Source organism: Triticum urartu, chromosome 2A (genome assembly GCF_056163025.1).
Source record: "Triticum urartu cultivar PI428250 chromosome 2A, HENAU_Tu73, whole genome shotgun sequence".
NCBI classification, from domain to species: domain Eukaryota; kingdom Viridiplantae; phylum Streptophyta; class Magnoliopsida; order Poales; family Poaceae; genus Triticum; species Triticum urartu.
The window spans coordinates 755,331,117-755,335,487 of record NC_141874.1 but is presented as its reverse complement, the minus strand read 5'-3'; the positions used below and the strand labels follow the sequence as shown (position 1 = coordinate 755,335,487).

Genomic DNA, 4,371 nt, shown 5'->3' with positions numbered 1-4,371 from the left:
GTGCTGGACTGTTTTTGAGTCTGTTAACTGTATAGTTTAGAACCACTCATACTAAATCTCAAAGTGCACAAAGGGACGCACCAACAGATGATTTATTGCAACCAATGTCAATTATCATATGATGAGAGCAGGTATTTCGCGACCGATGGTCGATGGAGCGCACCCGACGCATCAAACTAAGACCGTCTATTGGGCTTGTCTGAACGGTCTCGCGGTAGCTAGCTGAGTTCCTCGTTGGCGCTTCCGCAAAAGCTCTTCCTACCTGGGCAATGGCACCCATCATTCCTTGCTCTCAGCATGCTTCCGGTTCAAGTTTTATTGTGTAATGGGCCTAAAGTGATCAATCAAAAAGCAGTGCCTTTTCGCTTTTCATGTTGGTTAATTACATACCTTTTGAAATTAGTTTGATTAGCTAGCTGTAATCCATCACTGCATGTTTCGGTTGTTGCCACTTATTATATGTATGCCTCCTTTGAACGTAGGTAATGACCACACCCAAGGCCGGCTTACATGAGTTCTGGACCAAACGAAGATCCACGATAAAGAGTTATCTAGGTTCGTACGTCACTTGTCAGTTCATCACCATGGATGGTCACCAAGCTGCGATGAATAGGACGAGGGCGCTGGAGGCCTTGTCCCCCTACCTAGAGAATCCCCTGCAGATAGTCATCCGCAATGAAGCTTTCGTGGCTGTGGCAGCCGCGATGCTGTTCCTGCAACTCATCCTCGGTCCTTGGCGCCGGCGGTCGGGCCATTGGTTCGTGCAAGGTACTCTCTGGGTAGCTTACACGGCCTCCTTCCCTCTCATCACCTACACCCTTGGTCAGATGGCGACCTCGCCCGTGAAGACCATGCTGTATCCTTTTTGGGCTTTGATCCTTTTCTGGGCAGCCGGCTGTGCCAATGCCTTCGTGGCTTATAATATCGAAGACAACAAGCGGTGGAAGCGGTACCTCTTTGAGCTCCTTCAGTATTTGGTGTATCTGTCCGTTATATTCCGGCTGCTTCATCCTGCTAGTGCTACGTCACATTCTTCACAGCCAATTGCCGCAGCCCTTATTGTGCTATCGCCCGGGCTGTTTATAGCCAATGTATTAAGAGTATTTTCTTGTTGGAGGGTCACAAATTCTATTCCCAGCAAATTAGTAGCCGACTACATGAGGGCTCAGGTTCAGGTTCAGGTGCAAGAGGAGACTTTCACGATGAACGGCTGCAAATACATTGTCTGGCATCCTTTTTTGGGACCAAAAGGCATACATGAAGAGGATGGTACCATCACCATACAGGCAATATGGGGCATGTCATTTGATGATGAAAGCATGAGAGATTTATGCCTCTCGTTTGCTCTGTCTCACTTACTGTGTCGCCGCTACTTTGAGATGGATTGTGCTGAAGCCAGACTACCCAAGACGCTCGAGTTTGCCCTGGAGGGTTTGTTGCCGGAAGAGGATCAAGTCAACCATTACTCAAGAGCATTTCATGTCATCGAGGTAGAATTGGGCTTCCTCTATGACTTATTCTTCACAAAGCATGCAACTCTCTTTAACAGGGAGGATATTTTTCTTATTGTGGTTGTTCTCAAATTGATTTCGACATCTGTTGGCATAATATTGCTGATTTGGTGTCCCCCTATTGTCAACACACTTGACCACCCTATAATCGAGGTTGGCACAAGAAGGGTTGATGTTACTGTTACAGTCATGATTATGGGAGCTCTCCTTCTATTTGAAGTTCTGCAGGCTGTACTCTATTTGACATCTGATTGGGTCACTGTTTCACTCGCTTGCAGCTATATCAGAGGGGATACATGCAAACTCATTCCATCCATCATTCAGTTTCTTAGAAGGTTTAAGTTTGACAGCTTTCTCGGCAGGAAAACTAATTTGTTTGGATACTGGCAAAATAAGATGGGCCAGTCATCTGTAATTGGAGGCAACCTGCTTCTCCATTGGCACTACTTGGAGCATGCTTGTGGAGACATGTTTTTTATACTGCTTCCATTATGGTACTGTTCGAACCTCATTTCTTCAATGATATTCTCAATGAAGACTTCCGTGGAGGTTCCTAATTTGGTCAAAAGCGAGATAATTTCTTGCTTGCGGATATATATTAAAGTTGGTGGTCCTCTTACTAATGGAAAAGCAGCATTGGAGCGTAATGGTGTCTTTGAAGATTTCTCCTCTACACTGGAGAAGGATAGCCAGATAAAAGTGATGCTTATTTGGCACATCGCAACTGAGTACTGCAATATTGCATCTTCTGATGGGGCAGAGGAGGGGCTTCAGCTTCACAGTGGTGCAAAACAAGTTGCCACCACTTTATCCAAATATTGTGCCTACTTAATGTACTTCATTGCTGAATTGCTCGCCGAGAACTCTACAGACACACTTTTCATTCTCCATGGCGTGCTAGAGAAAGTAGAGAGTGTGCTGGGTAATCACAAACCGACCAAGGATAGATTGCTCAGGGTCATCCAGGATTCTGAAATTATCAGCAGTAACCAGGATCAAACTGTCGTCCATGATTGGCCCTGACAACCATGCTACCATAATCAACATTCCTCCAGTCAACAGCAACATGGGTAACATCATCCACGACTCCAACAGCGGTGACAACAATGGCCATACAACCATCGCCCAAGACTCTGCCACCAACGGCAATGAAGATAGCATCCTCATCAAAGGATTGAAGCTAGGAAGGGAGCTGGAGGCGAAAGATGTCGACCTCCGCTGGAAGGTGCTGGCAGAATTCTGGGCTGAGACCATCATCTACATCACGCCATCGGACAAAGCCGCAGAGCACATGGAACGCCTTGCGCAAGGAGGGGAATTTCTTACTCATGTCTGGGCTCTCCTGAGTCACGCAGGCATCCTCAAGCGTGACCACATACATTATCCCAATACCAGAACAGATACCAACCCCAGACCAGATGCCAACACCAGACCAGACACCAACCCAGAAGATTGTGTGTAGTATTGGTATTGTGCGTGCTTCCTGTATTTCTCCTTTTTTGTTCTGTTTTCTTCCTCTTCAGCTCAGTTCTCATTGTTGCTTTTTGACTCTGTTTCTTTTCTGAAATTGTTATGTAAGGGTACCCAATGTATCAACTGTAAGGGTACCCAATGTACCCAATGTACCCAATGTATTGTACTCCTTTAGGGCTTCATTGTTGTTTCTTCATGCTGTTATTTGTGTTACAATGGCTGGTCCTGTTTGTCTTTGTTGTTCATTCTTCCACTCTTCAGCTAATAGACTGGATCTTCGCCATTATGTGATGAAACAAAACAGAGTTCTGTTACTACGGATGTTCTTGTTAGTCTTTTGTCTTTACAGTTTTTTGTCTAAAGAATATAATTCTTGCGTTGATATTTCCATGTTTAATTTTTTACCATCTTGGAAGGTTTGTTCTGTTAGATATTGTACATGACTTTCCTGCTCTGTTCTGTTAGAGACGGAGGATCTGTTTGTTAGAAGTATAAACGTGATTAGCTAGAGATAAGGAGATGGAGATAGACTTAGTTTAAACACACAATATCTTGCCTTGTACTCCAAGCCTCTTCTACGTTGTACTCTATATATACCCCTACGAGGGTCAGATCAATACAACACATAATTCTAGGGTTTCATATTTTCCACACTGTTTGGTGATTCTTAGGTGATAGCAAATTGCTGATTTCCCATGCTTTGAAGATTTCTGTATTTATGTTTGGTTACCGCTTCTAATCTTCCTTGGGTTGTTTCTCAAAACTTATGTGCTACTGTACAAAACTAGGAACAAGGATGCTGAAGTGCCTTGCTCACCTACTAAATAATTATTCCATACACTTCATGTCTTTTGCAGATCGTGTTCTTATACTCCGACCTGACGGATACTTATATGTGTGCACTTCTTATTGGGAACTACAGATATAGAAAAGAAAGACTTCAGGATGGTCCTCTCTTGAGCCATAATATGTAGACTGATGCGTAATTCGAGCGTGATTCTTCTAGTTCAAACCAGGCAGGCTATTTTGAATCCGTGTGCAGCTGCGCCATGTTTGAATTCTTTGGAAAATGGACAAGTATTGACACCTATTCCTGAAGGAGAAATTTGCATTTGCTGAAACATTGCAAGTCTATAGTGCTAGTCCAACCTTGTGCGGGATACCGGTTTGTGCGGAACTTGGCATTGTTGATGTAGGATCAGTGAGGCGTTGGCTCCTTGAGGCAACAAGCTCTTCAGTATGGATACAACATAATAACAGAGGTCAATCGGCCACTCCGGGTGCTGAAATATATTTGGAATGCTACCTTTGAACATTTTTTGAAGGCGGCTAATGTAAAGGGCTAAAATATCTCTACTGTTTTTTTGGGTCGGGTTATCCTCTGAAA

The 4,371-nt window shown here is 44.1% G+C and overlaps 1 pseudogene; it reads left to right on the top strand.

Annotated features, from left to right (window-relative positions):
- The first annotated feature begins 522 nt into the window (after positions 1–522).
- Positions 523–3,085, top strand: LOC147987838 (uncharacterized; annotated as a pseudogene).
- The last annotated feature ends 1,286 nt before the right edge of the window (positions 3,086–4,371 follow it).